Raw genomic sequence first — 13,435 nt, 5'->3', positions numbered from 1 at the left:
AGTACTCAACTAAACTTGCTGATTTTAATTAGAGACCTATGGGACCCCAAGACGGATCGAATGAGACTAATACGGTCAAAATCCGTTCATACAGTCCGGAGATAATCGAGTGACATTTTTTGTCCACCCACCTACACACATCAACACAGACATTTGCTCAGAACATGATTCTGAGTCGATATGTATACGTGAAGATGGTTCTACGAGGTCAAATTAATAAGTTTAAAAACTCCAAGTTTCAACTTATTTGGTTACACCACGGTTACGACACGACTGTCATCCACATACAAAGCGAGTGAAGTCAAAATCGAACCAAGATCGAACCAAGTTTTTAGCGCGTGGCATTTGAAAAGGTCGTATGCGTATCGGGCATAAATTACATAAATAAAAACTTTTTTCAGTTTTTTTTTTCTTTAAAAAGATTCATGTTTAATCTCAAATTTGAACTAGGTGAACAGCATATAATTCCATCTATACCTAAAGTTGGCATATCAGCACTTAAGTGTTTTAGTTACAGCTAGTTTAAAGCATTTTCGACAGAAATTTAGTTAATATTCTGAAAGCGTAATTCATTTTAATACAACTGACAGGAAATATCAAACAAATTTTATTTTGTTTTAAGGAAACTGAAGCTATTCAGTTTTTCGTTCAGCTCAGTGTGTTGTGTTGTTTTTCTTGAATGGCCAAGTAGAACTTTGTTTTATTGATCTAATAAATGTTTCATGTAAAAAAATAACGTAATGCTTGTACCTATCTCGCAAATACATGCAAAGAAGTAAAAACTGAGGTAGAAACTAACAAAAACATAATTTGAGAAAAAAAATTATAACTTTATTTCATACGACCTTTTCAAAAACCATACGTAAACAATATTGACAGCGCCTCTGGTGGGGACTTCAGGAAACTGCATGCGTGTCAGATCCCTGGGTTACACCAGTTAAAAGATACAGTAAATTATGTAAACAAAAATCTGAAAAGCACGTGTCACAAGTGTGTTTCGTAAGTAAAATTGTACTACGTGTCACAAGTGTGCACAGCATTTCCATACAAACTAAAATAGAAATAAATCAATAGTTTAACCGACTTTATCAGTATATTTTCAAAAAAAAAAGATTGCATTTCCTTTAGAAAGTGTGTATCAACATAAATTTTTGAAAAAAAACAAGAAAAAATTTCCATATTTTCCAACAACATGTATGACGTGTCACAAGTGTGCACGATCATTTTGATGATAAATTGGTCTATGTCACAAGTGTGTATTGCGATATCCGGAAAACGGAAGCGAGTTATCAAAATCGGGTTAAAGTCATCATTAACTCACGTTTGACCAAAATGGTCTATGTCACAAGATAGCACACAGCTGACGATTTGCTTTTCACCAGTTATTTCGAAAACATTTAATAAACATATTCATTATGGTAATTACATTTGTGTTAAAAACAATTGAAGGGCGTGGTAAAAGCTTTTCGGAAGTTCGGAAGTCTGATCGAAATCCGGCTGGGAACGCATTTGTTTGTAGTAGGTACTGCTGGCGGTAATTCATGCCCAATGGTTGATCTTTGATGGTTCATAATCTGCACCTGAAAAAGACGACCGAAAATATGTGTTGTGATGCCAATAATGTTAGTTTTTCACTTTAAATCCACACCGTCGACCATCTCGGTTTGGAGAATATCCTCCACCCCAATGCGGGCGAGTATCGTGTGGGCAGGTTTTAATGGCCACAGGCCCACGTCACCCGCCACTACAACTACCACAGCCGAGACTGCCTAACTGTCTGTCTGGTTACTCAGCCACCACCACACCGCACACCGGAAGGTATTTTCGTCAGGAGTCGGAAAAAAAATGTAAAGTAATTTTAGCCAAGACGCGTCCCTATTAATAACTTCGGAGAAATGAATGTAGGGTAGTGTGTGTGTGTGTGTGTGTGCATGTTGATGGTTCTAGACACAACCTTGGGTTTGTTTGTCTCCTCCGTTCATCGGTTCTTGCTACACCGCATGTAACGACGGTCGGCTTACGGGTTGTTGTAATAGCGTCACAACCACATACACTAAACAGGCCAGGTTCTTATCGATTTTCGAACGCAACAAGTTGTATTTCAGGCATAACTGATGGTGCCTGATGCGGAACATGGAGCTTAAGGGGTGAGGTTCCTTTTCAAAAGTTAAAAGCTAATGGTTCGAATTTGCATGTTTACGTTCCAAACAGCTTTCATGTAACCCCCTCGAGGAACCGTACTTTATCGTAATTTCCTAGACCAAGTCACGGCTGTTGCGCTGAAACGTGTGGCGCGGTCGCCAAATGTGATTATGGGATGTCGATAAGTGTGCGCCGCTACGGCCACAGTCGACCCTGGCAGTACGGAGTTGGGGATTAATATCCGCAGCGAGGTTCGCGCACTGGACATTGTCACACTAATCCCGCGCCCCAGATAGTGTGGTGGACACGAGTCGGACCGTAGTGTCGAAACGGCAGTGGGTTTCGCAGGTTGATTAAAAATAGATTAGTAGATTGTCAGCATTACAACAGCTTTGGGGATTCTACAGTTTGGTTGTGGAGTTGTTAAAATTTGGATGATTCCACAATTTGTGTAACTATTTTGGTTGCACTCAGCGTCCTTCAGCTTCCACTTCAACGCCGTTACCAAAGTGGTAAAAATGCTTTCCACGGGAAAAATTCTGATTGATGACTCCATCCATCTCTGCTTTATGGTTGCAGTTTCATGCTGGGTATAGTTCCCATTTCCCAGCACACGAGGGCCCTTGGCTTTCATGACTCTTGCTACGGAGGGTTGTTTCCATCTTCCGGAGTCGCTGTTTTCCATCGGAATGGCGATCCACCACACACGGCGAGGTGTGAGGCTGTGTGCTTTGTATCACTTTCCTTGAAGGGGAAAACCCTAACCGGGTGGCGTTCTCAGAGCAGAGTCCACGAACCGTGTGATGGATTTCGGACATAAATCCGATTGATGGAGTCGTATTAGCACTGAAAAGAGAGCAAAGACTTAAGCTGGTGACGAGATGTGTTTCTTGAGAAGGGGAGAAACTTTGCTCCAAACGAATGGGATTCTTTCACTTTGGTAATTGGATGATGGAATTACACTCATGCCATGTTTATGGTGGCAAGGATGTAAAAACTCCCAAGTTGATACACCTGAAAGTGAAGCAACCCTTTTCTCAGTAATCTTGGAGCTTTGAACTTCTCCTAAAAAAAATGACTTCCATGGAGTCGCGTGGTATTTTACGACAAACATACCTTGTTGTGACGAAACCCAATCAATCGATTGTTTTGTTTTCAAACCAATACGTTATTATCATCATTATCATCATCATAAAAACCTGGCTTCACGAGACTGTGAGAACATCATTCACCATTCTGACTCCACCGCGTCCAATTGTGGTTGTCGTCGTCGTCATTCAGTCGGCAATGCCAGCGAAGCATGCAAAATGGGACTTTTTCGTAACGTACTTTTACATGGGGGTGATGTTCGGGGAAGAAGTAGACCAATTCCTGGTGAACCATGGTGAAGGAACCGATGGAAAGCAAACTACGTAAACAAAAGCTATGCAAACTGACGTTGCTGGTGATTGAAGGCGCTTAGTGGTGGCCGACGACCGTGACGCTAAGCACTGTTGTTATTACCTTATTGATTTTGGGAAGCTCCGAGTTTTAATTCTATTTTTGTTGTTTACTTTCTAATCAAAGTTTATTTTTAGGTAAGAATATGTTTAAGTATTTCTATCCGATGGCTTTAATTTTTCCCGTGGTCAGGAGGTCATTTTGAACATATTTGTTATACGAAAAATTTTACGTATCTTGTTTTATATTTTTATTGTTTAATTTCTAGTATTTTAATTTTCATTTATTTTGTTAAGTTTATGTTTGCTTCTGATAGTATTTGCCTAACTCTACCACCTCCTATCGTTACCTTTTGTTTTTCGTGTTTTAAGTCACTTTTTCACATTTCTTCTTTAGAACGAAAACATTATATTTTAAATTGTAAAAAAATACTCAGAGGCATAGTCTGATACATTACAAAATTTACTGCATACTTATTTTCACATATTGTAGAGGAAAAGTGAGTAAAAAACACAGCCTAAGTTAACATAAAAAATGACATTTTAAAAACATTGGCATAAGTCACATAAACCAAGTCACTCTCCCAACCTTACTTTTTTAATTTTAAGAGTTTTTCTTTCCAATGCTCATTTAAGATCAAATATTGGTTGAAAAATGTTTTTTGATGAATTTTTAGATCGAAGGCCGCTTAGAGGTGGAGTTGAGTTGTGGAGGATTAATTTCAATAAATTTCTAATTTTGAAGAGCAACTTTAAAAAAATTAGGGAATAAATATGTCACTCAAAAAACCAGAAAATAATGTTGTATGTGAATGTGATACCAGAAACCAAAGTTAGCAAAATAGTAAAATGACTAAAAATACATAAATATGCAATGTTTTCTAAATAGTTGAGAACCAATTATACTAGTTTTTTGTGATTCAAATTTCAATTTTTAGCATCACTCCTTTTCTGCCCCGTTACTTTTTGGAGAATTTTTGAAGCCCAAATACTTCAATTAAAATTTTACAATTAAATAATCAAAAAATCATTTTTAAATATCTTTTTTGCAATTCCGTCGTGAAACTACTTACTTTTCCTGTCATTCTTGAACGACGAAATAGCCTACTTTTCTGTACCAAATATAAAAGAATCGAAAAGCAACACATTTCAAAATAAATGCTGAAAAGTTCTACTTTTCAGCACTCAAATGGGTGCTGAAAAGTTGAATTTTTCAGCACTTGTTTCGAAAAGTAACACTTTTCATTTTTTTTTTATTTAAACGATTTATTGACAAAATACATGAAAATTTGACATAAAATTTCACTCAGTGTGTGTTTTTTGGAACTGCAAAAAATGTTGTATGGAAATCGTTGCAAAACTTGATTTTTTCAGCACTCTTCGTATTTATCCAACTCGGTGAACCTTGTTGCATAAATGTACGACTCGTGCTGAAAAAATCCTCTTTTTGCAACTTGTTGCATAAACTACTATTTTAATGCTGCCTTTGACAAAAGGGTGACCTGTTCGCATAAATCTAGTGTTTTTTTAAAGGTCCTATAAGTTATTGTCTTCCATATGTTTATAGGACCTATTCTAAAAAAATCCAGAAATGTACCTTATGCAAAAACAGTAAGCTGAGAAAAAACACATGGAAAGTTTGTTCAAACACATAAGGCTACATGTTAAGATTTTGTGAAAAAATGGCTTTTGGATTTTTTCTGTAAGAGCACACAATTTTAAACACAATTTTTGGATTTTTTCTGTAAGAGCACACAATTTTAAACAAAACTGAGAGGAGCTTGGCAGCACTGGCCAAGTGCGGTTGGCTAGTCGTGAGCGCGTCGGTTTTTGTGTGTTTTTTTCGATGTTGAACGCGCGTGGTAGTGTCTAAATTGTGACAAAAAGATTATTTGGAGTCTGCTTGAGTGGGGCACAGTGAAGGTTTTCGGTTTTTTGGTGTTTTTTGTAGAAATTGAGGCTCGCAAAGATTTCCATTTTGTGGTTTCTTTTTTCTTTGTTTCTGTGGCACGTTGCTAACTTCATCGATCTTGCGCACATCGGACGCCGTCAGACGTTATGCCTTTCCTGCCCTTTCCTGCAGGGCAAGCTGTTCACAGCGATGACAGCAGTGACGTTTGTTTTGTTCGAGTGCTTTGTATTGAAGCCAAACATTTCATTTGGGCCAAGTTGCAAAACTGTATCTTAACAGTTTTATTTTTTTTAAATTAATAATGCAATGCGTGCTCCGCGGTTCGGAAAAACGGTATTTTGAGTGCTTTTTTTATGAAAATGTGTACAACGGGGGTGCTGATTCGGCAGCTCAAACTCGCTGCATTTCTGGTTACCGATGACACTCTAACGTTGGCAAGTGTTATCTGAAGACTCTACGGTGACCGGCGGGTATGGTGATGGAGCGGTGTGTCAAGGCTACAAGCAACCTAAGGCCGCTTTGATGGAGACAAGGATGGACGACCATTGATTGAATGAATCCGGTGAGATTGTTCCTTTTAAATCTTAATACATAATTTTATTTGCCTACAGGTCAGTGAGATTTGATTCCGGGCACTCAGTCGGTTTACGTCGTGGCCGTCGCGTTTGATTTTCATCGCCGTCGATTCGTTTATTTCCCCCCAAATTCCCCCCGTTGTGTTTCTGTGCATTTTCTGGAGTGTACTTTCCGTGCGGTTTGCCTGAGTTGACAGTTGGTTCTGTGGACTCTTCCGATTCGCGTCGCGCTTGATTTTCGTTGCTCTTCTTAATTATGTTGCTCGGGCGGTATTTGCAAGAAACTGAAACGACTAGTTAAATTCGGATTACTTGATATCCAAATCTTATCACTGTCGAGTTATTAATTCAATACCGGATATTTTCGTTATTTAACTTTTGTTTTTAATCATCTCCTCACGATGTCGTGAATTGCGTTGGTGATCTTAAACGGTGCGCGTTGCGGTCGTCACGCAGGATTTTCGTTGCCGTTTCCGTCTTTGTTGTCCCACGATTGTGTGTGTTTATCTATCCGGGTGGTTTCGCGTTTTCGCATATTATCTTGGTTTTATCTTTCCACAGCCGGCTGTCTAAGATTGAATCATTTATGCTAAACTCAATACCAAATAATCGGGAATAGTCTCATCCGCATCATCCGATTGTTTGCCTTGAGAATGCATAATTCATCACACTATTAACGAAATTGATTGATTATTGGGTCGCATCATCATCCTCTATGATGAATCCTGGCCATTACCCTTACCCACTAACAAAATCCCAAGTAGAAGTAGTTTTTCCGGCACACGTGGGGGTGTGGATATCGTATAGAACCCACCCTTGGTAGCAACCTGTGCTAACTAACATTCCCGTCCCAATCCCCCCGAGATCTACAAACTGACATGGCGGGCGCCGTTGGTGGCCAATGACTGTTACCTATTTATTCCAGATCTAGCTTTGACGATCTTGATGTTTTATCTTTTCAGCGCATTCATACATGCTGTTGATAAGGGAAACACCATTAGTTCGTTGAAGCGTATGATCGTTGTATTGATAGGATATTACGGTCCTGTTCAGCAACGGAGAAGGACAACCATGGGTGGTCTATCATGCTAATGCTCATGCTCAAGAGCACACAATTTTAAACAAAACTGCATAAATGATTAAAAAGTTATGAAAATGCATATGTGACGTTTATGCGTATAGAGGCAGTTGAACCCTAAATGTGTGAAATAAAACTTTCATTTAACCTCGAGAGATTTTCCTCCTTTGGTTGTTTTAAATCAAATATAAGAAACTGTTAACTTTTCCTGTCCTTCTGGAGAAACGAAACGGCCTACTTTTCCCTACCAATAATAACAGAATTGAAAATTTATACCTTTCAATACCACTGTACTGTAATGAGTGCTGAAAAGTTGATCTTTTCACCACTAGTATCGAAAGTAACATTTTTCTTTTTTTTTTTTTTTTTTGAATGGTTAATTTACTTAACACATGAATGTTTGACACAAAATTCAATTCTAGAAGCGTTTTTCAGGATCACAAAAAAATGTTGTAAACAACTCGTTGCGAAACTTGATTTTTTTAGCACTCGTCAAACGAGGTTTACTGAGTTGGATAAATACGACGAGTGCTGAAAAAATCAAGTTTTGCAACGATTTGCTTACAATTTTTTTGCGATTCTGAAAAATTATTTTTATTGCAACTTGTTGCATAAACTATTATTCTAAAATAAAGTAAAAAGAGTCGAGATTACCACGTTGTCAAATATACACATAGGAAAGTTTGATACACATAGGATAGAACCCAAACTTGATCTCCAGACAAGTATGATAATAAAAAGTTTGCAAATGATTCAATTATACATTGTTCTTTTGAGAACTTTGTAATGTTATGTTAAGAAGAATTCGATTGGTTTTGGCCCACTTATCAATTAGAGGCCAGTCTCACAGAACCAAAAACCATAAGTTGCAAAAAGGAAAATTGTCAACATTATTGTAACAGTAACTGAAAATTGATAAAGCTTTTAAAGAATACCATTTTTCTTTGGCTCCCCAATTTTTTGTGTCAATTCCAAAATATCAGTAAAGGGGAGGTTTCTTTGTTGCGTTCGTAAACACACCCTCAGAAATAGCAACAGACAAATACACAAGCACTCAGCTGCACACACACCAACACAAGTTGCTGTCTGAGCTGCGACGAATTGCCCCCGAGGAAGAGGACTTCTTATCCAGACGACCTCCTGGCTTCCCAAACACTGATTTCCTTTCGTTTTTTTTTGGGTTGACACAGTTTTGACACAGTAGGAAGATTTACAAAAAGTGAAAAAAACTTTTTATATATTTAACTGTATTTCAGCATGATGACATTTCATGTGCTGGTGCCAAAACAACAATTAAAAAAAAAAGAATTTTCAGTGTCCTTCAAAATAGCTTGAAACTGCAAACTCACTCCCTGATCCAATCCGGTTTGATGGTGGTTTGGGAAGAAATATAAACATGTCAACCTTTTTCGAACAGCCGTTCTTGATCCCCCCCCCCCTCAAATGTTACCATTTTCGCAGAAGGGGGCCTCAATTCGGTCGTCCTGTTCCCCGTAAAGTTTCCTTCGCTTGTTTGCATTATTATTACTTTTGTGTGCCGTATCCGGCTGAATGTTTGTCTATGTTTTTGGAGCATTATTTTTTTGGAAGAGGGAAACTCCTAGAGCAACGGAGACAAGTGAAAGTTGGACCCGGTCCAAAAGCTCACGCCGTGTGCGACATGGTTGATGAACTCCTGAAGCAGCAGAACATTTCAGCTTCTGGACGACAGAGCGACCTGGTCGGAGAATTGGATTTTGGAATCGATTTTTTTAACAAATTTGAAAAGAAAACAATTGTTACTTGAAATGCGAAAGAAACCACAATTTATGTTGTGCTTTGTACCGCTTGACTTGCAATTTGGAAACTTTTATGTTCGAAACCGCAATTTTCCCAACTACGGAAAACTGTGTCTTGTTCGTTGAAGTGGTCGGATGCACCGTCGTGAAAACGATGAACCAAGTAAAAAAGGAGCAAAGGATAATAAAAATGACAAAAGCACAACTTTTAGCCAGTACGTGTGAGTTTGTGCAGCAAATTGTGGTATCAGCAAAGCTTGTCTCCCACGTTGAAACGATTATCCTGACCACAAACGGACTTGATGATGAACATTTTTTCTCCACGAAATAGTAGTTTATGCAACAAGTTGCAAAAAGAGGATTTTTTCAGCACGAGTCGTATATTTATCCAACGAGGTTCACCGAGTTGGATAAATACGAAGAGTGCTGAAAAAATCAAGTTTTGCAACGAGTTCCATACAACATTTTTTGCAATTCCAAAAAACACTCACTGAGTGAAATTTTAAGTCAAATTTTCATGTATTTAGTCAATAAATCGTTTAAATCAAAAAAAAATTGAAAAGTGATACTTTTTGAAACAAGTGCTGAAAAGTTCAACTTTTCAGCACCCATTTGAGTGCTGAAAAGTAGAACTTTTCAGCATTTATTTTGAAAAGTGTTGCTATTCGATTCTGTTATTTTTGGTACAAAAAAGTAGGCTGTTTCGTCGTTCAAGAATGACAGGAAAAGTAAGTAGTTTCACGACGAAATTGCAAAATAGTAGTTTATGCAACATGTTGCAAAAAGAGGATTTTTTCAGCACGAGTCGTACATTTATCCAACGAGGTTCACCGAGTTGGATAAATACGACGAGTGCTGAAAAAATCAAGTTTTGCAACGAGTTCCATACAACATTTTTTGCAATTTCGAAAAACACCCATTGAGTGAAATTTTAAGTCGAATTTTCATATATTTTGTCAATAAATTGTTTAAATCAAAAAAATGTTGAAAAGTGTTACTTTTCGAAACAAGTGCTGAAAAGTTCAACATTTCAGCATCCATTTCAGTGCTGAAAAGTAGAACTTTTCAGCATTTATTTTGAAAAGTGTTGCTATTCGATTCTGTTATTTTTGGTACAGAAAAGTAGGCTATTTCGTCGTTCAAGAATGACAGGAAAAGAAAGTAGTTTCACGACGGAATTGCAAAAAGGTATTTTTGCACATGATTTTTTCACACTTGCGTTGGGCGATCTGACAAACGATTTCCACTCAACATTTCAAAAAAAAAGCAAAGCAATCCACTTTGACGACCCCGGGTCTTTTGTGGTCTCTGTTGCAAGTTTCTGCTCATTTCTAGGCGTCCGAAGGTTATGTGTGGTGAGTCACTCAACCTCTTTTACTTCCCCATCCGATAGAAGGCGTGTTCAGGCAAATCTCGTCTCGAAAAATGCCACCGGGTTCGTCTGGGATTGAACCCAGGCCATACTGGGGTGAGAGGCTACCACGCTAACCACTGCGCCACCGGATCCGGCATTTCAAATACTTGTCAAATTGAACAGCTTAACACATCTTCATTGTAAATCTACGGTTTGTTAACTTTGAAAAAACATGTAAATTTTTAGAAAAGTTGAATAATTTTAGACAGTGTTGCCAAATATTTCATATCTTTTCTCTGTTGGAAACGTAAACATTACGATATTATTATATCAAGTAATGATGACAGATTTTGTGTCGGGAGTAATGTGTGGTATCACCGCTAAAAAATTGTAGATTTACGTAATTTATTCAAATTTACCATTTAGTTGTTGGTTGATGCATTTTTAGGCAGATGTAGGGGAGCTGGGGGTAAGACGGCCAGGCGGGGTAAGACGGCCACCCCACTGTTTTAATAAGTATACTAATGAATATTACTAAAATGTTCAGCAATACTGTTCCTCATGCTAAATAATGCATATGGAGTCACCTTTGCCAGAAATATTGTTTTAAATAGTATAAAAATAGCTCAAAATAAACAAATAATTTTTGAACTTGAAGCTGGATGTAATTTTCATGAATTACAACTTAGGCATTTTTGTTAAATAACAATATGTTTTTCTGTCTTCACATATTTTTTCATGTTAAATTGAAGTTTTCCCTAGATTATGTCCCTCGAAAAAGTTCAAAAAATGCGATGAACTGTTTACAAAAAATGTTTAAAAAAAATAATTTATTTGGGGGCAAGACGGCCACCTCCTCCGGGGGTAAGACGGCCACCCGTAATTTGTAGATTTTATTTGATTTAGGTTATATTTTTGACGGTTTTCGACTATTAAGACATATTTGTAGATAAAGGAAAAGCATTTTCAATAAAACGATCCATTTTTAATCTAAATGTTGTTAACTACCGTTTCGACAACATTCTTTACTGTGATATAGCAAAACTCATTGAATAGTCAAACTTTTCATTAAAATCGCTAATTTAATATTGTTTACATAATTTTATTTACTTATTCTAATCGAAATACATAAACTAATTTTTTTTGTATCAAATTGTGTTTGTTTTGTAGTAAAAATTCATAGTTTTTCATAAAATGGTGGTCGCAATAATATGAAATTCACTGAGCCAAAATATGACATTTTTTAAACAGCATTTTCTTCACATTTGAAACCTGATTTTTTTCAACCAAAATAGTTATGATGTTGAGAGAAGTCTGTTGATCCAACCATGTAGGTGTTTGGGTGGATTTAGCAAAGTTATTAAGCTAATTTATAGCATTGGCCGTCTTACCCCGCGTATTTCATATATATACGATTTCAATTATTTTTTAAAAATTGCTGAAAAGTATTGAAAATTGGTTTTTAGACCAACTAATTTATGTCATTTCTATAATGGACTAGTAGTAGAACGATATGTACGTAATTTGAGATCAAAATAATCTGTTGTGAAAATTTTATTAGACATCTCCCTTAGGGTGGCCGTCTTACCCCCATCTCCCCTACATCATTTGGTCTATGCTTAGAGTTTCAATAAGTTGATGTTGCAATCCGTGTTCAAGTTTAACGACATTCAATGAAAAATGCTTCACAACAATCCACCCTTTGCCCTCTTCTTCCGTTAGTTGAGCCAAGCAAACTTTCGATGTGGCAAGTTCAGGACACTGCGTTTTCCCTCTTCTTCTTTCATACCGAGGGAAAGAAGCAGTATCGATCGATGTGCTGCCCCCGGTGGCGGCGCGTCTACCACGTCGTTGTCCTCCTGCGACGTTCTCCAGCCAAGTATGTGGCGAGTGTGTTTACTTGCGATATTTATTTATACTTCCTTTCGCCAAGTCGTCTTTTCCGGATTGCGAGACGCCATCCGGGAAGAGCCTGCACGATGCCACGATGCCAGACCTATGGGAGGAGGAGCAAAACTAATCACAGATTATACGAGATTTGGCTTCTCACTTCTTTAAAAAACTAAAATCAGTCAAGCAAAAATATCGGAAGCCTTTAAAGAAAGCAACGTTTGATGTGGAGGCTTCCCCACAGACGAACCTAATGAAAAATAATGTTCCATCCGGAAGTGGTGGTGCTGTTAAAAAAAAAAAAAAACTTTGCGGCATATCTTCAGGAGCGGACAGGAAGCAGACCGGTAGTGTTGGTGTGTGAGGATAAGCCGGTTGAGCTGAACTGTTTTAAATTAATTTTGTGAAATTTTATACTGATGGGATTTGCCGGGTCACAAGAAAAAGGTCGGTGTCAGGGTGAAGATTTCCGGAATTAGTTTTTCCTCCCCCGCCACACCAACGATCGCTGGGGAGCTGTGAAATGAGCTTTTGGGGTTTATTTTTTTTTTATCTTTTTTTCCGTCAAAAAAGCAACATCAAAATTGAAGCCATGATAAGGCAATTTTGGTTTTGCTTAGGTTTTCGCCTAGTCTTGTGGTGCGGTGTTGGAGCAGTAAAATCAACCGTGAAATGATGTTCTTTTCAAACTGCTTCTAGGAAAATTAAACAAGGCGTTTGACTGGTTATTATAAATGACGATTTGATTTACATACGTTTTTTCACATTTCCATCAAGCATGTGCTAGATTTTGGAGAATTTCCGAACAATGAATCGATAATGAGATTTATTGCGTTGTTGATATAATTGCGGTGGACTTTTTTGTTTGTTTGTTGTGAAACCGAGACTTGCATTAAATATTTGAATACTCATGTTTTTTTAATGCAAAATTTCTAGATTTTTTAAAATAGATGCTTCATGTTTAAGTGCAATTCCAGCCCAAAACATATCACTTTCAGGTTCATTTTAACTCGAAGTTCTCCGATAGTAAGTGAAACTTTGTAGACATTTTATCCTAGGCTCATACAAGCCATTTTTTGTATATGGAGTCAGTTACACTCTAGAATATCATCTTCAAAAGCTGTAAGTTAGTCAAATCTTGTATTTTGTATCTGAGCAGTTCCCTACGATTGCATAATTTTACATTTTTTTTGCGATTTTCAAATTTTCATTTTTTGTATTTTAAAGAAGAGGAACTAAGTAATTCCCTATGTCAAAAGATGATTGT

The 13,435-nt window shown here is 37.4% G+C and overlaps 1 protein-coding gene across 15 annotated transcripts in view; it reads left to right on the top strand.

The window, feature by feature from the left end:
* The window catches only part of LOC6037489 (sodium/calcium exchanger 1), a 270,881-nt gene that overhangs the window by 73,389 nt on the left and 184,057 nt on the right, over nucleotides 1–13,435 (top strand). The window lies entirely within an intron of this gene.

Source organism: Culex quinquefasciatus, chromosome 1 (assembly GCF_015732765.1).
Source record: "Culex quinquefasciatus strain JHB chromosome 1, VPISU_Cqui_1.0_pri_paternal, whole genome shotgun sequence".
Classification (NCBI taxonomy): Eukaryota; Metazoa; Arthropoda; class Insecta; order Diptera; family Culicidae; genus Culex; species Culex quinquefasciatus.
The sequence above is the reverse complement of the archived record's forward strand: the minus strand, read 5'-3'. Positions and strand labels throughout refer to the sequence as shown.